The 26,478-nt window shown below is 38.1% G+C and overlaps 1 protein-coding gene across 6 annotated transcripts in view; it reads right to left on the reverse strand.

Annotated features, from left to right (window-relative positions):
- Positions 1–26,478, reverse strand: part of OSBPL3 (oxysterol binding protein like 3) — a 205,539-nt gene that overhangs the window by 142,077 nt on the left and 36,984 nt on the right. The window lies entirely within an intron of this gene.

Raw genomic sequence — 26,478 nt, forward strand, 5'->3', positions numbered from 1 at the left:
CAATAACAGCAGGAGGCTTTAATATCCCACTGCATTAATGGATAAATCTTCTAGACAGAAAATCAATAAAGAAACACTGGCTTTAAATGACACATTAGATCAAATGGACTTAACATTCCCAGGCTGGCACACACCAGGCTGCCCTTGCACATACTTTATTCTAGCAACTGCATTTAATACAAAGAAAAATTCTGTTTGCATGTCTGTCTCCTTACTGAATTGTAAGCTCCTGGAGGGAAGACACTGTTCTTTTTCATCTTCATACCCTGCAGCCTCACAAAATACTTGTCATACGGTAGGTACTTAATAAATTTCCAGTGAACTAACTAATAAATGCACCATGTGAAGGCAATGTAGCCAAAACTATAACAAGGAATACTGATGACATTATCTTGTTTTAGTTGAGCAAAAGAAAACTTGAATGAATATAATCACTAATTTTTACTCAATTAGATTCTCCACTGTGTGCCTTGGGTTCTAAGAGTTACTTAATAATCCTCAAGTACACTAAAGAGAAAGCTCTGGGGAATCTTTGATTCAGTTAGAAGCAATGCTGCTCTCATCTTATGTCTAGAACTTATTTCAAGGGGAACCACATGACTTCAATTCCAGACTTAGATACTGATGAAAGAAATCTCTGAAAGAAGCTGGCAGGGGAGTTGGCAAGACAAAGATATATTGTATATGCAGTTTAGAGTTTTCTGAATAGCATTTTGCAAAGCTACAGGCTTACAGGATTTAAAAATATGACTCAGAACACCAACTGGGATGCCAACGCTTTCATTTTTAGATTTTTCTAGCAGAGAATATGGCTATAAATTCAACCTACTCAGTCTACAAACCCTCTAAACTTCCTCCTAGAGAACAGAAAAACACTTGGCATTTCTCTGGGTATTATTTTATTTGCATATATAGTTTATACTGGTAAAATTTTGGTAACTAAGGAAGAATTAATAATGGAAGCTCTAAATGATTCCCATGATTACTGCTTAAGTTGGCAAAATATCCTCAAGCACAGAAGAAACTCGCTCGTGGAAATGTGCACGGGCAAGTTGTTCAGTTTTTTCCACAATGGTATGCTGGCTTATAGTTATATGTGTTCTCAGGCAAGTGGCAAGGGGACAGTAACAGAAGGACCACAATTTTGAGAGAGAAAATGGGACCAGAGGAAATTCAATGGCATGGTAAAAATATTTTATGCTTTATACCATCTGTGCTTTGCTGTTCAGCACCTTAACTTCTCATTATCCTGTCCCTTTAAAAAATCACTTTATTGAGGTATAATTTACATACAATAAAATGCCCCCTTTTAATGTACACTTTGATGAGTTTGGACAAATGTATATGCCTATATAACCACCACTTCAAGCAACATATAGAATATTTCCCCCACCCAGAAAGTATACTCATGCCCTTTTGCAGTCAACTCCCACACTCCCACCTCTGATTTCTATCACTAGGATTAATCTTGTCTGTTTCAGGACTTCATATAAATGGAATCATGCAGAATATGCTCTTTTTGTTTCTGCTTCTTTCTCTCAACAATGTTTCTGAGTTTCAGCCACCATGTTGCTTATATCAGTGGTCCCTTCTTTTTCACTGCTGAGTAGTATTCCATGGAATAAATAAGTATACCACAATTTGTCTCTTTACCAGTTGATGAACATATGGGCTGTTTCCAGCTTTTAGTAGTTCTAACAAAGCTGCTATGAACAGTTATATATAGGTCTTTCTTGGGTAAATGCATAGGAGCAGAACTGTTAGGCTGAAGGGAAGTGTGTTTAATGTTAGAAACTGCCAAATTGCTCTCCATGTGGCTGTGCCTTTTTACACTCCCACCAGCCAGCCCACCAGCCATGCTGACAGCTCCAGCTGCCCCATATCCAAGCCAACACATAATAAGTTTCAGCCATGTTGGTGGGTGTGCAGGTATACCTCACTGTGGTTTCATTTACAAGGTTATGAAATCTATGTTCTTCAACTTTCAACCTTTTCCTCTTTCTATAGAACACAAGCAATATGATATAATAAAAGATCACTGGGTCCGTTTCTGGAGTCTTGAACTTTATCACCAACTTTGTCACTAAATAGTTGCATAATGCTATAAAGACCATCTATCCTGACCTCAATGTTTTCCTATCGATAAAGTGGTTAAGTCAGGCCAAATGAGATTTATATTCTTGTTCTAAACAAAAATGAACATAAATGAGTTCTGTCGAAGGCAACATATTCCTTTCATAATAGTTAAGCATTATTTTTGCATAATGTCCCAAAGTTTTCAAAGAGATTTTGTATATATCCTATTTAATGCCAAAGGAATAATTCTCTCAAAACACCACATATTAACAAACAAACAAACAAACAAAAAAAAAGGAAGAAGAACTCATCAAGAAAGGAGATTTTATTTAATGTAAGGCTCCCTCCTCTGCCTGGTGCGTCAGATCTGCTCTGCCAAATCAGTGAAGCTTAATGAACTCCCTTTCACAGTCATCGGAGCTTAATTCCAAATTGCACCTGTTTTTAAAAAACCTTTATGATCCAGGAAGCATAAATAATCCCCTTCGGTCATTTATGTTTTGCTCACTAAGCTTTAAATTGTATGGAGTGAATCAAACAGCAAATCATTGGGTTTTACTCGCTATTTTGCCTTATGCATATACAATACTCCTTTACTCCTGTTAAGCTTCACATATCTAGCAATGTATGGAAACTAAGCAAATTCCAAGTTAGTCCTCATCCTTTGGGTTCCCATAAGGCAAGGTGAGGCAAAGTTAATGATAAAGGCAGGAAAATACCACACATTCTTTAAGAGGAAACTTAAGGAGTCAGAAGAAAGGGTAAATGGTGATCAAAGGTGAGAGGGAAAGGCATGGCAAGACATTAAAGAAAATTAGTTTTCAGTTCCAAAGAAATATGTGCTGAAAAAAAATGTCAATAAAACATCTGGTGTTCAGGGGGGTTTGGGGGTGTTGGGGGGAGAACAACACTTTTTATCTTCAATTCCTGTCTAAACGAATTATATATTGCCTATCCAAGACACAGATTACACTTAACAAAGGTTTCCCATATCTTGCTCCAAAGATATCTCGGTATATGCCAGAAGAAATAGAATAAAACTTTTATTGCTGACAGCAAAAAAGACATGGGCTTCAGTGGGATGTCTATTTCAATATGAATGGGGAAAGTTGAGTTGCAGCTAAAAAAAGATCACATTACATATGAAAAAATATATGCAGTGTACTTCCAAGGGCCTTTTACCTATTGGGGAAATGGAAAGGAATCCACCCACCATCAATTCAGTTGGTCATTAATCTTTCCTGGGTCACTAACTTCTTTAAAAATCTAATGAGAGGTATGGTCCAGTCTTTCCAGAAAAACAATCATATGGCTTTTCACAGCCCCAAGAGATCTAGCTCCATGAAGGCCTTCCATGGAGCCTTTAAGGGACCCTAGGTTTAGAAGGACCCCTGATTAAACAGATTCACCAATGATATTTCTGCTAACAATAATTCAAATATGACCTATATCCAAACAGAGGCAGGCAAATCTCTCCTAATCCAAATCCCAAATACATACATGGTAGAATCTGAACTTGACTTTTGCAAATTCCAAAAATTATTTAACATTCTCACAGGAAGCACATGTTCAGAGGTACAAAGTGGGCTGTGGAAATGCTCCCAGAAATCCATTCCCCAACCACTGCTGAGAAGTATGAGCAGTCATCTGAGTGGGTGGTGTCAGTGCCTCCCATTTCTAGAATAGGTCTAGTCTAAAAGAAGAAATTCCTTATGGGACACAGAGGGAGGAGAGTAAATGGCTAGCAAAAATGTATGTGAGCAGACTGGTAAATGTGACTTAATTTGGAAACATTCAGAACTAGAGGTGAAAAAGAAGGACAGTTTGGGAATTCTGGGTCGTAAGGCAGGTGTCTGTCTGTAGTAGGTAGAAAAATGGCCCCCAAATACATCCACATCCTAATCCATGGAACCAGTGAATGTTACCTTTTATGGCAAAAAGGACTTTGCAGAGATATTATTAAGTTAAAGCCCTGGAGATGGAGTATCCAGGATTACCCATGAGGGGCCAGTGTAATCATAGGGTCCTTATAAGAGAGAAGCAGATCAGAGTTAGTAGAATGCAATGTAATGAGATGTGATGATGGAAAAGGAGATGTGATGTGGGACCTTGAGCCAAGGAATGCAGGTAGCCTCGAGAAGGTAGAGAAAGCAAAGAAGAAAGTTTTCCACATGAGCCTCCAGGAAGAGTACAGCCCTGCTGATACTTTGATTTTAGACTTCTTAGACTTTTGACCTCCAGAACTGTAAGGGAATAAATACTTATTGTACTTAGTGGTTTTAAGCCACTAAACTTGTGGCTTAAAACAATTTAGTTTGTAACAGCAGCAACAGGAAGCTAATACATTGTCTGCTATCTTTCTTTTTTAAGGGGTTAGGAAATGAAGAGAAGTACAAAACAGCAGCTTATGGAAAAAGTATTTTCTGATGAATGACAAATACCTCCATCAATAAGGCTGAGAACAGTTCAAATATGGCCCTGAACCAATAACATATGGGGAAGTTATGTGGTATAATGGAAACACACTGGACTCGGAGTTAGAAAAGCTGAGTTCTCACCCTTGCTTGTCCACGTAGAGCTATGTGCCATCAGGCAAACACCTCCTTGGGTCTGAGTGACTGATCTTTAAAAGGAAACATTTAGACGACATGAATTATAATGTCTCCTTAACGCAGGCCAGAGGACTTCCCCTACTGATTAGTACTGACCAGTGGTCAGTTTTCCCATTAACTAGTTCTTCCATGTCTTATCTTCATCCCTATAACAGCCTGAGGTTGGCCACACTTTGCCTATTTCAACCTAAAAGAGGTCATTTGCCCACCATTGCTGAGATTCAAATGCAGGCGTGTCTGACTGGGGGCCTCCTCCTTATCCACCGTGTTATGCTGCCTTTCCTGGTCAAGGTTTGCACTGTGGGTCTATGGATCTGAGGCAGTTTAGAATACAAGAGCAAGGAGACTACCAACCCAAACCAGGATCGTGGACATGCTAGAGAAAGTGAAAGAAAAGGGGGTTGGGGGTAGGGAGACCAAACTGCCTTACAGTCAAGCAGTTGAAATGTTAGATATTCAAAACTAAACTTTTCTTTTGAAAAACAAAAGAAAAATGTCAAGACACCAAGTGGCCTCAATGGGCAGACACCCTACTGTTCCGTAAGGTAGGATGCTGTATTACAAACCAGTGACCCTTCCTTCCTTCACATTCCGATTCCACACTGGGACTATGCTGCTGCAGCAGCTCCAGTCTTCATGGTTCATGGGAGGAGAATGGAAAGGCTGCTACCCAAAATAGTTTAATAAGGCCAGCAATGATTCGTGGAGTAATAACAGGCCAGGCAGGCAGCTGCCTGCAGAATTGGGCCCAGCTGAGAGGGGGTTTCACAGCTCAAGTTTAAAATGGAGAATAAAGAGGACATTCATTACACGTGTTCAAGGAGGGAAAGCTCATTAGTACCATCTGCAAACTCCCAAAAAGGGAGTCAAATATGAGGCAATTCAGCTTGACAATTTATTAACACTGTCCCAGAGTTCAAAAGCAACAGACGTGTGAAGGCAAAAAGCGACCATGCAAACACAGCCCTTTAGAACATTCTCTCTCTCAATGGACTCTGATTTACTCCCAAAATTTACTGAAAAATTTCATGGGCAAAACAGCATCTGAAGTTTATGAATAGTTTAAAAGAAGCAGAACATGTAAAGGAGAAGAAAAACATGAAGAAAACTATAAAGACACTGACAAGCGTAGGCCACTCTAAAAACCCAAACTAGTTTTACCCCACAATACAGAACACTTAGGTTGTCAATGATATTTCTGATTATACTTTTGTTCCCAAAGAAAACTAATAGTTGAGCAAAATTTTAAGGATGTTATGCAAAAGAAAATTTGCTTTTCCATAATTCATTTATTCTAAATTCCAGTTTAGGCAAGTATTTGCAAATGCTCCCAGTTCTTATCCGAGGTCAATGGTTACATAATTAGTTATGAGAAGAGAAAAGAAACAGATGGGTAATTCATAAAGTTAATAACTATCTGCTTTTGCTATCAAAATTTGGAATTTCAGCCAAAGATACCTATACAAAAATATATGTAAGAGTTACAAATGGCATAAATAGAAAGGGTAAAACAATAAATTCTAAGGTTTGTTGGCATTACATTGCTTTAGTCTGTAAATAGCTCCATGGATAAAATGAGAAAAGCAAAATTTAAAAGAAGGAAAGGACAGAATGCAATGGGGCTGATGAGAAAAGGCAGACCATATGTGTAATTGCTCTAAAAGGAGAATATGAGAGACAGTCCATTTTTCTCAGCTGGAATCAAAAGTAAGAGTGTGAAAGTGATAGAAAATAAGGTCATGTGAGAGCAGTTTTTTATGTGTAAAAAGTTAAATCTCACCATTTCAATGCAGGTCTCCTTTGAAAAGCACCAATATCAATTACCTCAACAAATTTTTATTCAAATATTACACAAATAAACAGAGCATGCTCTTCACCAATCTTACTGACAAGTGTTAAGTCTTCTTTGCTGGATATGAGAAGCAATAATGTTTTCATTATAGTCTTCTCATGTGTCTGAGTTAGAAGCTTTAATGACAAATAACCGAGTTCCTTGGATCAAAGACAAAATTGTCAGTAATAAAATATAAGTGAAATGAAAACTGTTGTCAAAAACAGCAACAAGAAAAAATAACTTCAGCAACTGTTAGAGTATAAGGTACCTGCAGGGTCCAAAAGGGAAACAATCTTCATTTAACATATGCTTTGCCAAAAACATACCTATCTTTGCCCTCAACCACTGAGGAGTAACGTAAAGCACATTATGGTTTCAAGAAGCCTGTGTCCATGCTGGTCTTCTCAAAATCAGATTAGAAATTTGGATGAACAATACAGGAAAACTTGGCATAACTACTCATATGGCTTTATCCTTGAAATAAAGACTGTAAAACTGAGTTTGCCATGCAGCTTACCTTTGAATGAATCTTTTCTAGAAATATTTTACGCTTACATTGAGAAGAAATGTAAGGACCTGTGTTTGAATTAGGCGGCACTTTCATTTATACCTTCTATTCCTTGGAGCAGAGTTCAACACCCCTCATCCTTGGCAACAGGCAGATGGAAAAGCCAGAAATTATAATAGCTGAAATACCTTCTACCTAGGACACTTAATTATCCCCACTGGACAGGCTTGCCTCATTTTATTTAACGCATGATCTTGCAAATTGTATATAGTCATTGGAAAATGACTTAAAAGAACCTTACGGTGACTCTTTTTTAAGATAAGAAAATACGTAAAATATTTTTGAAAAATATGTACAAAGTTGCTCATCACAAAGTTGCTTGTACTAGTCAAAACTCTGGATAGAGAATTGGTTAAATAAGTTATTGTATATTTATACAATAACCTATAAGACATCCATTAAAATAATAAAACAGGAATAAGAGAATTTTTTTTCTAACTTAAAAAAACTACGGAATCACAAGAAGTTGCCAAAATAGTGCAGAGTGGTCAGCGTAAATTTCACCTAGCTCCTACCAATGGTAACGTGCTATATATATAACTGTAGGCAAAAACAAGAAATTAACATTGGCACAATACAGTTAACTAGACTACAGAGTTTATTTGGATTTCACCAGTTTTTACGTGCACTCATTTTGTGTGCATGTGTACCTGTGTGCATGTATGTGTACTGTGTATTGTTCTATAAAATTTTATCACATGTACACTAATTCATGTAACCACCACCAGAACTGTTACATCATCACAAAGGAACTAAAAGAGAGCCTTCTGCAGTAATAGAAATGTCTATAACTTGCTCTGGGTGGTGGTTATGCTGTGCACATGAGATTTATACAATTTAGAATATAAGTTATGCCTGAATTTAAAAAGAATGATGATGAAGCTCAATTGCTTGATATGGATACATGTTCAAGACAGATCAGGTTTTTTAAAAAGCTACAAAACAGTATTTATAACAGGATGATCCCATTTTTGTACAATTATATGTCTCTATGTGACCAGAAAAAAAGTCCAAAAATGCCAAAGTTTAATATTCTTCTAAAAATTCTATTTCATTTTTCTGATGTTTATTTTGCAGTGAGTAAGAATTGCTTTAATAACTCAGGGGGAAAGACCCCACAAAAGTATATATATTCTCAAGGAAGGAATTTTTTTTATCACCACCTAATTCACTCTTAGGTTTCTCCTGGCTGAAAAGTTTGCCTTGAAATCCCCAGTATAATCCTTCCTATCACACCCCTAAAACACAATATCAATCATCTTTATGGTTCTTGTAAAAGATGAACTTGAAAACACCTTCCCCCTGAAGTTCAGTGTGTTAGAATATGTGTAAATTTTTCAAAGGAAGCTGAGACATGAGTACAAACTGTATTCAGGGCTAACTTTTCCTCTCACAATTTACACACACACACACACACAAATTCTTGTAATACAACCTTCAGTGACCATAGACCCTGTGCTAAAATTATGCAAAAGGGTTCCAGGGTCCTCGAGATGCACAAGACAAAGATCCTGCTCTTAACAAGGTTAAAACTGTAATACGCCAAGCCACATCCATATACCACCGGTGAGCATAGAGTCCTGGGAGTAGATGCTGGAGTCAATAACCAATTCTGTCTAGGAGCGGGAAGATGGAAGGATTCTGGACAAAGAGTGACCCTGGATCTGGGACTTGAAAGCTTATATTTGAGCTTCTGCCAAATGAAAAAGGGGAAGAGTTGAGAGTCACTTCAGTCAGAGAGACCGCCTGCAAGCACAGAAAATTTAAGGACCTGCTGGAGAACAAGTTCATACAGGACAGGGAAGAAATGAAGGGAGATGATTCTAGAAACAATCTTGAACACCTGCTAAAAGCTTGGACTGCATTATCCTATACACGGTAGGAAACCCAAGGGTTTTTGCAGAGGATTAGATTGGTGGCAGTGTTGAAGGTGAGCTGGAATGAAGAGAATGGAAAAGGAAGATAAATTATTGAGCTCTTAACAGTATATACCAGCTTGCCAACTACTGGGCTCTCCCTGCTCAAGCCATCCATAAACAGTTTCCAAAATAATCCTCCTGGAGCATCTCTCCAATCACGTCACTCCTCTCTGCAAAGATCTGCAGTGACTCATCACCGCCCAGAGCACTGGCTTTCAAGTCCAGCTCTTAGAGCGCCTACATCCCATGAGATGGGTCAAGGTGTTCCCACCACAAAAGTCAAATGAGGCAATCGGTTCTCGAATTGCAGAAAGAAAAAACATAGATGTAACAGATACTTTTCCTCCATTTTGTTTCTCTCCCTTCACATTTTCATAACTTTTGGCACCAACTTTCACTTGTCCGTATCAGCATCTAGTAGAAGAGATATCTAATCTAACATAACATAATACATTTAGTTATTTGAAGTGTAACACATATCATCACATGGAATTCTTCTACATGCAAAACTCGTGTATATCATTTGATATACAAAATAAAGTCCAACTCTGCAGTAGCAACATTCAAGGCCCTCCCCAATTCTGACCCAACCTTCCTTTCCAACTTTCTTTCTCACACTTTACTCCACTTGTCGTAATTGCAAAGCTAGACTGTCTTAATAGCTACTTGTATCCACATCTACGGCTCTATGGACACTAGGCTGTATCTTGCTCACATTTCTCTATGTAACACGTAATACAACAACAAGGAGTAAGATTTGTTCCACAGGCCCATTGCTTATCTGCATGCACTTTGGACACCCCCAGAAACAGATGTCGAGTCCATCTGACCCAAGTAACCTTTCCTTTATTTTTTATTTTTTTTGCTTTTAGCATCTTTTTTTTTTTTTAATCAGTCATCAATTTTATACACATCATTGTATACATGTCAATCCCAATCTCCCAATTAACCTTCCCTTTAAAATCTCAAGGTTTTTTTTTTTATGGAACTTTATGAAGAAAATAATGAATTATTTGAAAAGAAGAGAAATCACACAACATGGAAAAAATTATACCAAATTTGCTAAGTAGTCAATCTAAGTATAGACATTCTTGTATACAACTAATATAATGAATACATAGTTCTAAATAAAGCTAGGAGGCACCCATCCTGACCAAAGTATTAAGTCCACTTGAAGCTAAGGATGACTAGATCCATGGCTGCCAGCCCTATCCAGACACTTTGTTCCTTTCATTTCCTGGATTTATAATTTATAATGGGATAGAAAGAGGCCATTATAATCCACATATTCCACACTGATAGTTATCAGAATAGGAATATCCCAATATCAGGTCTCATCTACTTCACAAGAGAGAATTCAGAGTCCCTGAAATATGAAATTAGGACAAATGCAAATTACAAACATTTCTGTGTTTCTATGTTGATGGCCATTTTTCTTCCTGTTAGGTGCAAGTCTTAAGTTCCTTTTCTGAAACATTTGAGGCCAGAAATATTTAGAATTGTTTTTTTGTTGTTTTTAATTTTAGAAAGGTAATATGGCACATACATCATATAATAACAGCTCTAGCAGGACATGGAGCAGCATCTCATAGTTAAATACACCAATATTTTTGTAACAAAATGTATGAACATTCCTATTAACTTGAATAAAGACCATAAGTAGCTTCACGTCAGTTCAGATCAGACTTAGCCATTAAATGAGCTACCAAAAAAAAAAATTTTTTTTAATTAAAATAAACAAAAAAACTCACCAAAACCCTGTTGCTACTCAGATTTCACAATTGTGGTAAGAGACTGAATTACAAATAACTGTGCAATGCTGGAGCTTAAGGAGGTGACCACTGCTATGGCTCCTTCTGCAAAGATAAGAGGCTATGGCAATGCCTGCCAAGAAAGGCCGTCCTCTCTGTGAATCACAAGCTAGAATAAACTTCTGGGTGAAATGTAACCTCAGAAAGTCTTCCCCCGTAACTTACTCAATTTCTTCAATTTATTGGTTATTTGAAATGCCACTAATTCCTTACCATAGTCTATCCCAGGTATGGCAGTATGGCAATGTACCGTATGGCCGCCCAGGGTTATGTGATTTAACCAATTTACGCCACTTCCACGGTTGCGTTCACACAGCCCATGCCCAGTGTTCTACAGCAATATTCACGCTGAGGAATCAGACCCTCTGGGTCCGACCACAGCAAATCGTGACACAGTGAGGGACACAAGAATGCTCATGACGTAGAGGCAACTTTACATATCTGCTTATTAACCTTACATAGGTTTAAAGGAAAAGACAGGATACATTTCAGTCTGTTCCTTCAGTCATTTCATACCAAAACAAAAGTAACACAAAAGGTTTCTAGCTTCTACATTGGGCCCCCTCTGCCCAAAGATTCTGAAGCAGGACAGGCCCACTCAGGATGTTCCTGAGACCCAGTTTCTTGGCCCTCTAGGAGTTGGTGTTTAGTAAACAGCAAGTTCATCAGCATCAAGTTAAAAAAAAAAAAAATGGAAGTGAGCAAAAATGAGCCAGAAAAAAAATGGGGCATATGCATACCCAGAGATGTAAATTAAGAAGTCTGGGGCTTCCCTGGTGGTCCAGCGGTTAAGACTCCGTGCTTCCACTACAAGGGGCACGGGTTTGATCCCTGGTCAGGGAACTAAGATCCCACATGCTGTGAAACGCGGCCAAAAAATTAAAAATAAATAAATAAATAAATATTTTAAAAAAGAAGTCTGAGTACACATTTTTTGAAACGCACAACTAAAGAAAACAGCCTGAAAGCTGTAAAAATAAAGTGTTTATGTCAGATTGGTCCCATTATGATGTCAGTCTGCATTTCCAACTGATTAGGTTTCAGCATAACAAAGCACACCTGTACTTGGCTTAGTTTGGAGGTATCATAGCCCAATATTAAAAAACAAAAACACAACCCAAGCTCAGTATTTCTCTGAGCAAGATGTCACAAATTCGCTCCCAGGCTCCCTCTAAACTTCTCTAAAGTCTTCAAAGTTTTATAATTGAGAAAATAGAATCCTTTTTCTCTTATCAATAATTAGAAAATGTCAGTCATATGCTCACTGTCTTTCAACAGTCATGAATTCCTTAAGTTGCTGGGATGGAGACTGGGATTTACCAGGTACACTGATCCACATGGTCTGTTCCTGTTGGAAGACCTATCTGTAGTGACACCTAAAAATGCCGTTATTTCCCCTAGTCCTCACCTCCACCTTCAAAATCACCCCTGCAGCAAAGCAGGAATTCACAACCAGAAATTTATCACCTCAAATCTTATTTCCAAAGCTTCTATATTTGCTTTCGTGGAATCTTTTAATTACCTAAATAAGAACATACTTTTCTAAGAATTACATTAAGCTAGATAAGATCAGGGATAACACTATAACTCTATATTCATGCATATATCCAAGGAAACCCACCTAATATTAGAGCCACGCTAAGAAACAAATTCAATTTTGAAAGAAATCACGCCAGTAGAATTTAGTAAAATGGAAACTTGACTCTAAGAAGAGCTTTCACGTTCCCTGATGCTGCCAATATCTTCATTATGACACAACTAAATTGGGATGGACTACTGAAAATGTCACTACCTAGAATAAATATCATAAACATATGTGACTTTGGTTGGTCCATTCTGAATCTTCCTTGACACTTATCATTGTACTCCAAGGAAGTCAGTTTATGAAGTTTACCTTGTGTTTCAGGTTAACCACCAACTAAAAGAGATAATAATAGTTAAATTAATTCTTTACTCAATCAGTCTTCCCAGCATGGATAAAAGACTATAAATAGCCAATAATCTTCTTTAATACACAAAAAAAACAAGGAAGAAATTAAAGATTCATCAATATAAAGTCTAGAATAATTTAAGAATTTATTGGGGAGAAACCAAAGATTAAAAAGTGATCTTGACTTTGAGGGATGATCAGATTCTTTATATTCTAAAATATGACATTCTGGTTACAAAAGTGGCTGTAACATCTCCTAAACTTATTATGAAACTTGGAGCAAGAGCTTCTGTTTTCTTATTTGCATTAAGCTTGACCTGACTCAATTACTGAGACTACGGTGGTGATGCGGAGAAGAAACTCCACATGTTAAAACTGCCATGACAACATTAAAGAATTAAAAACCTCAATAAATCAAACCCTCTCCCTCCCAAAAGAGAAGGAATGCCAAGGGATCTTCTGTATGCTCTACTTTATCCAAAGGTTTGTACCACAAAATGGTATTTGCGTTCATATTTTTCTCATCTGGCAAGGGTACCCCTCCATGTGGCCCTTCTTATTCTCTGTAATAGTGACATTTCAAATGAATTAACAACCTGCATCTACATCGTTGACAAAAATGTTTTAGAAACCATAAAACATGAAGCAATAATTCTGGCACAATGAGTCAACGTCTGATTTTTTTTTTCCTGATGAATTCCATCATTAGCTCCTTTCTTGTATATGAACAAGCAACATCCTTAAGCCACAATAGCCACTGCCAAGTTATCTGATAAACCCCACCTAGGCACCATTTGATAAAAGACAAAAGAAAATCCACTTTATTTCAAATCTAGCACTATTTCTTTTCCACATGATAATCCTTCCCTCCTTCAAGCAACTCCTCTTTTTTCCAGGCTGAACATCTCCCTTTAATTCCCTCACTCTCCCACAACATGGTTTCCTGCCCCTTCTCCATCCTGGTCACTCCCCTAAGGACAGACTCCATTGTGAGAACATGCTCTGACCATCCAACACAGTGTCCTGTATCTATTCATTCAACAAAGGCTTAGTGAGCACCAGGTATGATTCTAGGAACTGGGGATACATGATTGACAAAGTCATTGTCTCTTGAAGCTTAGCACCTCATCTTGTACCTAGAACAATGCCCAATACAAAGTAGACACTCATTAAATATTTGTTGAAAATATCCCTAATATAGTACCTGAATGTGAACACAATGATTCCAAATGTGATTTAACGTGTTAAAAGTGGCACATTCAGATGTGGTGAAATGATACTGGCAGCAAGGGAAAAGGAAAACCTTGAAGTATGCGTAAGACTTTACAAGCTGAGCAGTCTACAGCTTCTCTGCAACTCACTGTGCAGCTCAAAGACATAACTACATTAATCACAATGTAAGATATAAGATGTTCACTGTCCTGAAGATGTTCAAATTATGTCTACACTCTTTAAAAAAATGTAGATAGTACATTTTAGAGAGATGCAAGACCCAGTTGATTTATACTTTATGTCTTAGTACGTGTTCCAATTACTAGTACTATGTAACAAATCACAGTAGCAACTTTAAACAACTATTTTTTTTTGGTTCACAATTTGGGGTGGCAAGAACTTAGGAAAGGCTTGGCTGAGAGGTTCTGGCTCAGGGTCTCTCAACTGCATGCAATCAGATTCCAGGTGGTGCTGGAGTCATCTGAAGACCCAACTGGGTGGGTGTCAAGATGGCCCCCTCACAAGGCTGGCAGTTGATGCTGGGTGTCAGCTGGGAGCTTGGCTGGGGTTGTTGACTGGAGCGCCTACACATGGCTTCTCCAGCATGGAAATCTCAGAGTAATCATATTTCTGTTTAGCAGTTTGCTTTCCCATAACTAACATTCCAGGAGAAGCAGGCAGAAGTTGTATGCCTTTTATGACCTAGTATTAGAAGTCATATAGTGTCATTTCTGCCATATTCTATTGGTTGAAGCAGTCACAAGCCCATAGACCCACACCTATCAATGTGAGGAGATTTCTGGCCATTTTTAAAAAACTGCCTCAGTTTTTAAAGGGGTAAGTTTCAATTATTTTAAAAATATGTTTAGGTAGACTGCTGCATTCTAAATAAGAGTCGTTATGAGGGAAATACTTATCTGTTACTTTGTTCAATCCAAATATCTTCTTTTGTTAAATAAACTAAGCTTAACTAATTGATTAGCTTAACAAGAGAGTCACAGAACAGCTTTTGGACTTCTGGACTCTTAAGCAACAAAAGGCCACGTAAGCACAGGAGTCCTGCCCGTTTCTTAAGGGCAGGCTCGGGGCCACCTTACCCACTCCAGGTGCAGTGAATTCTCCCTCTGCTGCTCTGCTCACTGGTCATCATACACCTTGAATTGGTGAGTTGTAGTAGCAGGTGAGGGGAGGGGGCGATGAGAGAGAGAGAAACTGACTCCATCTATATGGTTAGCTTTGTGAGGATAAGAACTGTCAATTCTTTCCCCTTCCCACAGAACCCACCAGGGACCCAATAAAGGTTTGCTGTTTGGCTTGTGTAAAAGTAAAAAGGATGAGCCTTACTGTTCATTATTCTTGCCCCATTCATACCTTTAAATCACTAAAACAAAGAAGACCAGCTGTATCACAGGAAGCTGGACTGCTGAGTTCGAGGGAGACTCAGAGGTATCCAAAAACAAAGACAGGAGGTCCCCATCCCTGATGATGGTCAAGCCAAGGTGTTTAGGGAAGATTAAACCATCAGACAAAGGCTGGACTTGAAGTTTTCTAAGGTCTCTTCCAAGTAAGATTTATAAAATAAAAGCAAAACTGAATTCCTATACATGTGTGAAATGTTATCATTCACTATCCTCCTTCCAAAAATGTATTAAAATAGAGAAAAAGACACCTAGGAAACTCTGAATAAAGCCCTTCAGGTGTAATGCAATGGTCTACAGAAGGAATCCACCCACAGGATATACGCAACCTGGCTTTACCAGAAACCTCTGGAACAACCAACTGCTGCTCTCACTCCCCCCGTGGCTACTCCTGAAAGTTAACATACTCTGATTTCACAGAAAATACCTTTCCTCAGTTACTATCAAGGAATGAATCTCAAAGTCACATTTTAGAACTAGGTTTTATCCCTAAATGTACCAACAACTTATTTATACGTGGAGGGAGGAGGTCAAGTAATGCCTAATCCATCTAGGAGTCACAATTTCTGAGTAGATACAGAATGTTTCCCCATGTGAAGCAAAGGATATTTCAAAACACAATTTGAACATTAAAAATAAGCTAGAAACTAAACCATGACCTGAACACAAGTAATACACCGGGTTCTGTGATGGGTGTTGGTGATTTGACAGTGGACAGGCAGACACTATAACGGCCCCAAAGAACTCTATCCACTCATGGTGCATCAAAGATGCAAGAGACTGTATCACAGATTAAACTTTAAGAATAACAAGGAATTTTTAAAAATCCAATGTTCGCTCACTTCTAAATCTTTTACTGGAAATAAGAAAATCAAATGCCATACAGCAAACTCACAGACCTATAGAGAAATCCCTTGAGCCTTGCTGAATTCTCTATCACTAAAGAACCTTTCAGAATCTAAATGGTGTCTGTCTGCAAAGTTGTATACATTACAGAATCTGATGATGTACTGGATTGGAGGATATTTAAGATCCCTTATTCCAGCTCTAAGACTCTACTACCCATTTCGTGGAAGAGGAAGTCTCCATCTTTCTTTGAGTAGATAATCCCCAAATCATCTATTAAAAGTCTTGAGACCCTCAATTCTACATGTTTATCTGGATATTTGTCTGCCTAGGTCAATATTGAAGCTAGCTAGTGTCACTGAGCCCTTATCATCAAGGGTGGGGAAGGGGTGAGAAGCATTTTGATTGGGAGGGCATAAGGGGGACTCTCTGGGGAAAAGCTTTTCTGAGATGTGTATACAAAGCGTATGGTTGCATATGATGCAGCAAAGGAGACCAGTTGTTCCTAGTGGCAAAGCTGCTCCCCAGTCAGCAGACACAGTTATTAATTGAGCAATATTCAGAAGAAGGTTTTAGACCTGACTTTCATGATCTGTCAGTGACTTACGAAGTCATGATTTCTCTGGGCCACTAGGTCCTTATTTCTTTTTTCTCAATTTCATGATAGCAGGTATATTCTCACCATGAAAATATCATCAGTCACCTCAAAACACTGGGGAGAATTAATGTTACCAATTTGGTGTGAATCCACCTAGAATGTATTGATCTGTTCATTTACACATTAATGGAATAGTCTACATATTGCTGCATGTAATGCATTCTGCAGTTTTCACTTAAAACACATTCTGCAGAGGGCAGACAGCAGAAGCAAGAAGAACTACAATCCTGCAGCCTGTGGAACAAAAACCACATTCACAGAAAGATAGACAAGATGAAAAGGCAGAGGGCTATGTACCAGATGAAGGAACAAATGAAGGAACAAGATAAAACCCCAGGAAAACAACTAAATGAAGTGGACATAGGCAACCTTCCAGAAAAAGAATTCAGAATAATGATAGTGAAGATGATCCAGTACCTCGGAAAAAGAATGGAGGCAAAGATCGAGAAGATGCAAGAAATGTTTAACAAAGACTTAGAAGAATTAAAGAACATACAAACAGAGATAAACAATACAATAACTGAAATGAAAACTATACTAGAAGGAATCAATAGCAGAATAACTGAGGCAGAAGTACGGATAAGTGACGTGGAAGAAAGAATGGTGGGATTCACTGCTGTGGAACAGAATAAAGAAAAAAGAATGATAAGAAATGAAGACAGCCTAAGAGACCTCTGGGACAACATTAAATGCAAGAACATTCGCATTATAGGGGTCCCAGAAGGAGAAGAGAGAGAGAAAAGACCGGAGAAAATATTTGAAGAGATTATAATCGAAAACTTCCCTAACATGGGAAAGGAAATAGCCACCCAAGTCCAGGAAGTGGAGAGTCCCGTATAGGATAAACCTAAGGAGAAACACGCCAAGACACATAGTAATCAAATTGGCAAAAAGACAAAGAAAAATTATTGAAAGCAGCAAGGGAAAAATGACAAATAACATACAAGGGAACTCCCATAAGGTTAGCAGCTGATTTCTCAGCAGAAACTCTACAAGCCAGAAGCGAGTGGCAGGATATACTTAAAGTGATGAAAGGGAAGAATCTACAACCAAGATTACTCTACCTGGCAAGGATCTCATTCAGATTCGATGGAGAAATCAAAAGCTTTACAAACCAACAAAAGCTAAGAGAATTCAGCACCACAAAACCAACTCTACAACAAATGCTAAAGGAACTTCTCTAAGTGGGAAACACAAGAGAATAAAAGGGCCTACAAAAACAAACCCAAAACAATTAAGAAAATGGTAATAGGAACATACATATCGATAATTACCTTAAACGTGAATGGATTAAATGCTCCAACCAAAAGGCACAGGCTTGCTAAATGGATACAAAAACAAGACCCATATATATGCTGTCTACAAGAGACCCACTTCAGACCTAGGGACACATACAGCCTGAAAGTGAGGGGATGGAAAAAGATATTCCATGCAAATGGAAATCAAAAGAAAGCTGGAGTAGCAATACTCATATCAGATAAAATAGACTTTAAAATAAAGAATGTTACAAGAGACAAGGAAGGACACTACATAATGATCAAGGGATCAATCCAAGAATAAGATATAACAATTATAAACACATATGCACCCAACATAGGAGCACCTCAATACATAAGGCAACTGCTAACAGTTATAAAAGAGGAAATTGACAGTAACACAATAATAGTGGGGGACTTTACCACCTCACTTACACCAATGGACAGATCATCCAAAATGAAAATTAATAAGGAAACAGAAGCTTTAAATGACACAATAGACCAGATAGATTTAATTGATATTTATAGGACATTCCATCCAAAAACAACAGATTACACGTTCTTCTCAAGGGCGCACGGAACATTCTCCAGGATAGATCACATCTTGGGTCACACATCAAGCCTCAGTAAATTTAAGAAAACTGAAATCATATCAAGCATCTTTTCTGACCACAATGCTATGAGATTAGAAATCAATTACAGGGGAAAAAACGTAAAAAACACAAACACATGGAGGCTAAACAATACGTTACTAAATAACCAAGAGATCACTGAAGAAATCAAAGAGGAAATCAGAAAATACCTAGAGACAAATGACAATGAAAACACGACAATCCAAAACCTATGGGATGCAGCAAAAGCAGTTCTAAGAGGGAAGTTTATAGCTATACAAGCCTACATCAAGAAACAAGAAAAATCTCAAATAAACAATCTAACCTTACACCTAAAGGAACTAGACAAAGAAGAACAAACAAAACCCAAAGTCAGCAGAAGGAAAGAAATCATAAAGATCAGAGCAGAAATAAATGAAATACAAACAAAGAAAACAATAGCAAAGATCAATAAAACTAAAAGCTGGTTCTTTGAGAAGAGAAACAAAATTGATAAACCATTAGCCAGACTCATCAAGAAAAAGAGGGAGAGGACTCAAATCAATAAAATTAGAAATGAAAAAGGAGAAGTTACAACAGACACCGCAGAAATACAAAGCATCCTAAGAGACTACTACAAGCAACTCTATGCCAATAAAATGGACAACCTGGAAGAAATGGACAAATTCTTAGAAAGGTATAACCTTCCAAGACTGAACCAGGAAGAAATAGAAAATATGAACAGACCAATCACAAGTAATGAAATTGAAACGGTGATTAAAAATCTTCCAACAAACAAAATTCCAGGATCAGATGACTTCACAGGTGAATTCTATCAAACATTTAGAGAAGAGCTAACACCCAACGTTCTCAAACTCTTCCAACAAATTGCAGAGGAAGGCACACTCCCAAACTCATTCTATGAGGCCACCATCACCCTGATGCCAAAACCAGACAAAGATACTACAAAAAAAGAAAATTACAGACCAATATCACTGATGAATAAGGATGCAAAAATCCTCAACAAAATACTAACAAACAGGGACTTCCCTGGTAGTGCAATGGTTAAGAATCCGTCTGCCAATGCAGGGGACACGGGTTCGATCCCTGGTCCAGGAAGATCCCACATGCCGCGGAGCAACTAAGCCCGTGCGCCACAACTACTGAGCCTTTGCTCTAGAGCCCAGGTGTCACAACTACTGAAGCCTGCATGCCTAGAGCCCGTGTTCCGCAACAAAGAGAAGCCACCGCAATGAGAAGCCTGTGCACTGCACCGAGGAGTAACCCCCGCTAGCCACTAGAGAAAGCCCGCACACAGCAATGAAGACTCAACGCAGCCATAAATAAATAAATAAATAAATTTGTTAAAAATACTAGCAAACAGAATGCAACAACACATTAAAAGGATCATACACCAAGATCAAGTGGGATTTATCCCAGGGATGCAAGGATTCTTCAATATATGCACATCAATCAATGTGATACACCCTATTAACAAACTGAAGGATAAAAACCATATGATCATCTCAATAGATGCAGAAAAAGCTTTTGACGAAATTCAACACCCGTTTATGATAAAAACTCTCCAGAAAGTGGGCATAGAGGGAACCTACCTCAACATAATAAAGGCCATATACGACAAACCCACAGCAAACATCATTCTCAATGGTGAAAAACTGAAAGCATTTCTTCTAAGATCAGGAACAAGACAAGGATGTCCACTCTCACCACTATTATTCAACAGAGTTTTGGAAGTCCTAGCCATGGCAATCAGAGAAGAAAAAGAAATAAAAGGGATACAAATTGGAAAAGAAGAAGTAAAAGTGTCACTGTTTGCAGATGACTTGATACTATACATAGAGAATCCTAAAGATGCCACCAGAAAACTACTAGAGCTCATCAATGAATTTGGTAAAGTAGCAGGATACAAAATTAATGCACAGAAATCTCTTGCATTTCTATACACTAATGACGAAAAATCTGAAAGTGAAATTAAGAAAACACTCCCGTTTACCATTGCAACAAAAAGAATAAAATATCTAGGAATAAACCTACCTAAGGAGACAAAAGACCTGTATGCAGAAAACTATAAGACACTGATGAAAGAAATTAAAGATGATACAAATAGATGGAGAGATATACCATGTTCTTGGATTGGAAGAATCAACATTGTGAAAATGACTCTACTACCCAAAGCAATCTACAGATTCAATGCAATCCCTATCAAACTACCACTGGCATTTTTCACAGAACTAGAACAAAAAATTTCACAATTTGTATGGAAACACAAAAGACCCCGAATAGCCAAAGCAATCTTGAGAACGAAAAATGAAGCTGGAGGAATCAGGCTCCCTGACTTCAAACTATATTACAAAGCTACAGTAATCAAGACAGTTTGGTACTGGCACAAAAACAGAAATATAGATCAATGGAACAGGATAGAAAGCCCAGAGATAAACCCACGCACATATGGTCACCTTATCTTTGAAAAAGGAGGCAAGCATATACAGTGGAGAAAAGACAGCCTCTTCAATAAGTGGTGCTGGGAAAATTGGACAGATACATGTAAATGTATGAAATTAGAACACTCCCTGACACCATACACAAAAACAAACTCAAATTGGATTAAAGACCTAAGTGAAAGGCCAGACACTATCAAACTCTTAGAGGAAAACATAGGCAGAACACTCTATGACATAAATCACAGCAAGATTCTTTTTGACCCAGCTCCTAGAGAAATGGAAATAAAAACACAAATAAACAAATGGGACCTAATGATACTTAAAAGCTTTTGCACAGCAAAGGAAACCATAAACAAGACCAAAAGACAACCCTCAGAATGGGAGAAAATATTTGCAAATGAAGCAACTGACAAAGGATTAATCTCCAAGATTTACAAGCAGCTCATGCAGCTCAATAACAAAAAAACAAACAACCCAATCCAAAAATGGGCAGAAGACCTAAATAGATATTTCTCCAAAGAAGATATACAGATTGCCAACAGACACATGAAAGAATGCTCAACATCATTAATCATTAGAGAAATGCAAGTCAAAACTACAATGAGATATCATCTCACACCGGTCAGATTGGCCATCATCAAAAAATCTAGAAACAATAAATGCTGGAGAGGGTGTGGAGGAAAGGGAACACTCTTGCACTGTTGGTGGGAATGTAAATTGATACAGCCACTATGGAGAACAGTATGGAGGTTCCTTAAAAAACTACAAATAGAACTACCATACGACCCAGCAATCCCACTACTGGGCCTATACCCTGAGAAAACCATAGTTCAAAAAGAGTCATGTACCAAAATGTTCATTGCAGCTCTATTTACAATAGCCAGGACATGGAAGCAACCTAAGTGTCCATCATCGGATGAATGGATAAAGAAGATGTGGCACATATATACAATGGAATATTACTCAGCCATAAAAAGAAATGAAATGGAGGTATTTGTAATGAGGTGGATGGAGTTAGAGTCTGTCATACAGAGTGAAGTAAGTCAGAAAGAGAAAAACAAATACAGTATGCTAACACGTATATATGGAATCTAAGGGAAAAAAAAAAAAGGCCATGAAGAACCTAGTGGCAAGACGGGAATAAAGACACAGACCTACTAGAGAATGGACTTGAGGATATGGGGAGGGGGAGGGGTGAGATGTGACAGGGTGAGAGAGTGTCATGGACATATATACACTACCAAATGTAAAATAGATAGCTAGTGGGAAGCAGCCGCATAGCACAGGGAGATCAGCTCGGTGCTTTGTGACCACCTAGAGGGGTGGGATGGGGAGGGTGGGAGGGAGGGAGATGCAAGAGGGAAGAGATACGGGAACATACGTATATGTATAACTGATTCACTTTGTTATAAAGCAGAAACTAACACATCATTGTAAAGCAATTATACTTCAATAAAGATGTTTAAAAAAAAAAAAAGTGATGATCACACAGGAAAAAAAAAAAAAGATAGTGATGGGAGTATATGGGAAATCCCTGTATCTTCCTCTCAATTTTGCTGTGAAGCTAAAACTGCTCTGAAAAATAAAGTCTTAAAAGATAACGCATGGTAATGATGTGTCAATGTAGCTTCCTCGATTGTAATACATGTACCTCTCTGGTGAGGGATGTTAATAGCAGAGGAGACTGTGGGGGAGGTGGGCAGAAGATACATAGGAATCTCTGTACTTTCTGCTCAATTTTGCTGTGAACCTAAAACTGCTCTAAAAAATAAAGTCTATTTTTACAAGAGAGAAAAAAAAAAAAAGAAATAAAAGGAATACAAATTGGAAAAGAAGAAGTAAAACTGTCACTGTTTGCAGATGACATGATACTATACATAGAGAATCCTAAAGATGCCACCAGAAAACTACTAGAGCTCATCAATGAATTTGGTAAAGTAGCAGGATACAAAATTAGCACAGAAATCTCTTGCATTCCTATACACTAATGATGAAAAATCTGAAAGAGAAATTAAGGAAACACTCCCATTTACCATTGCAACAAAAAGAATAAAATACCTAGGAATAAACCTACCTAGGGAGACAAAAGACCTGTATGCAGAAAACTAGAAGACACTGATGAAAGAAATGAAAGATGATACCAACAGATGGAGAGATATACCATGTTCTTGGATAGGAAGAATCAATATTGTGAAAATGACTATACTACCCAAAGCAATCTACAGATTCAATGCAATCCCTATCAAATTACCAATGGCATTTTTTACAGAACTAGAACAAAAAATCTTAAAATTTGTATGGAGACACAAAAGACCCCGAATAGCCAAAGCAGTCTTGAGGGAAAAAAACGGAGCTGGAGGAATCAGACTCCCTGACTTCAGACTATACTACAAAGCTACAGTAATCAAGACAATATGGTACTGGCACAAAAACAGAAACATAGATCAATGGAACAAGATAGAAAGCCCAGAGAGAAACCCATGCACCTATGGTCAACTAATCTATGACAAAGGAGGCAAGGATATACAATGGAGAAAAGACAGTCTCTTCAATAAGTGGTGCTGGGAAAACTGGACAGCTACATGTAAAAGAATGAAATTAGAACACTTCCTCACACCATACACAAAAATAAACTCAAAATGGATTAGAGACCTAAATGTAAGACTGGACACTATAAAACTCTTAGAGGAAAACATAGGAAGAACACTCTTTGACATAAGTCACAGAAAGATCTTTTTTGATCCACCTCCTAGAGTAATGGACATAAAAACAAAAATAAACAAATGGGACCTAATGAAACTTCAAAGCTTTTGCACAGCAAAGGAAACCATAAACAAGACGAAAAGACAACCCTCAGAATGGGAGAAAATATTTGCAAACGAATCAACGGACAAAGGATTAATCTCCAAAATATATAAACAGCTCATGCAGCTCAATATTAAAGAAACAAACAACCCAATCCAAAAATGGGCAGAAGACCTAAACAGACATTTCTCCAAAGAAGACATACAGATGGCCAAGAAGCACATGAAAAGCTGCTCAACATCACTAATTGTTAGAGAAATGCAAATCAAAACTACAATGAGGTATCACCTCACACCAGTTAGAATGGGCATCATCAGAAAATCTACAAACAACAAATGCTGGAGAGGGTGTGGAGAAAAGGGAACCCTCTTGCACTCTTGGTGGGAATGTAAACTGATACAGCCACTATGGAGAACAATATGGAGGTTCCTTAAAGAACTAAAAATAGAATTACCATATGAGCCAGCAATCCCACTACTGTGCACATACCCAGAGAAAACCATAATTCAAAAAGACACATGCACCCCAATGTTCACTGCAGCACTATTTACAATAGCCAGGTCATGGAAGCAACCTAAATGCCCATCGACAGACGAATGGATAAAGAAGATGTGGTACATATGTACAATGGAATATTACTCAGCCATAAAAAGGAACAAAATCGGGTCATTTGTTGAGACGTGGATGGATCTAGAGACTGTCATACAGAGTGAAGTAAGTCAGAAAGAGAAAAACAAATATCGTATATTAACGCATATATGTGGAACCTAGAAAAATGGTACAGATGAATCGGTTTGCAGGGCAGAAGTTGAGACACAGATGTAGAGAACAAACGTATGGACACCAAGGGGGGAAAGCGGTGGGGGGTGGGGATGGTGGTGTGATAAATTGGGTGATTGGGATTGACATGTATTCACTGATGTGTATTAAATTGATGACTAATAAGAAAAAAAACACACATTCTGAATATCTTTCCATGATAAGACATATAGACCTACAGCATGGCTTCATAGTATTCATTATATACTGTTTCATCAATTCTAGAAAATGCTTTTTCCAACATTTTAACATCTCTGATATTAGGCATGTCTCACATTTAATGGCCATCACAGTTTACTTAGCAGCATATTTGTCTTCCTTAGTGGTACATTTTCTTTCTTAGTACTACATAAATTAATGGTGGATCTTCCAATTAATAGTCTTTGATTCAATGATACAGTTGGCTGTACTTTGTGCAATCAATCCACTTTTGGTGTTGGCAGCAGAAACTTTTTTTTTTTTAACTTTTTATTTTATATTGGAGTATAGCCAATTAACAATATTGTGATAGTTTCAGGTGCGTAGCAAAGCGACTCAGCCATACATGTACACGTATCCATTCTCCCCCAGGCTCCCCTGCCATCCAGCCTGCCACATAACATTGAGCAGAGTTCCCTGTGCTATATATTAGGTCCTTGTTGGTTATCCTTTTTAAATACAGCAGTGTGAACATGTCAATCCCAAACTCCCTAACTATCCCTTCCCTCCACCCTTCTCCCCCTGGTAATCATAAGTTCATTCTCTAAGTCTGTGAGTCCGTTTCTGTTTTGTAAATACGTTCATTTGTATCATTTCTTTTTAGATTCCGCATGTAAGCGATATTATAATATATTTCTCTTTTTCTGTCTGACTTACTTCACTCAATATGACAATCTCTAGGTCCATCCATGTTGCTACAAATGGCATTATTTCATTCTTTTTTATGGCTGAGTAATATTCCATTCTATATATGTACCACATCTTCTTTATCCATTCCTTTGTCAAAGGACGTTTAGGTTGCTTCCATGTCTTAGCTATTGTAAACAGTGCTGCAATAAACACTGGGGTGCATGTATCCTTTCGGACCATGTTTTTCTCCAGATATATGCCCAGGAGGTGGATTGCACGATCATATCGTAGCTCTATTTTTAGTTTTTTAAGGAACCTCCATACTGTTCTCCATAGTGGCTGTACCAATTTACATTCCCACCAACAGTGCAGGAGGGTTCCCTTGTCTCCACACCCTCTCCACCATTTATTGTTTGTGGATTTTTTGATGATAGCCATTTTGACTGGTGTGAGGTGATATCTCACTGTAGTTGTGATTTGCATTTCTCTAATCATTAGCGATGTTGAACATTTTTCATGTGCCTCTTGGCCATCTGTATGTCTTCCTTGGAAAAATGTCTATTTAGGTCTTCTGCCCATTTTTTGACTGGGTTGTTTGTTTTGATGATATTAAGCCACATGAGGACAGCAGATAACTCTTGATGTCCCTTGTCACACTCCCTCAGCCCAGCCCTGGTTTCAGGCTTAGCCATGGTGGGGAGTTCCAAGTAGGGTGAACTCAAGCTGACAGCTCCCACCACAGGCAACACAGGTGTCTCCTTTGTTCTCCGGGGTCTTCTCTGAAGCTGAGCATCAACTCAGCCTAAAGGCAAGGGCAGCCCAGAAATATGGAAG

Source organism: Eubalaena glacialis, chromosome 8, assembly GCF_028564815.1.
Source record: "Eubalaena glacialis isolate mEubGla1 chromosome 8, mEubGla1.1.hap2.+ XY, whole genome shotgun sequence".
Classification (NCBI taxonomy): Eukaryota; Metazoa; Chordata; class Mammalia; order Artiodactyla; family Balaenidae; genus Eubalaena; species Eubalaena glacialis.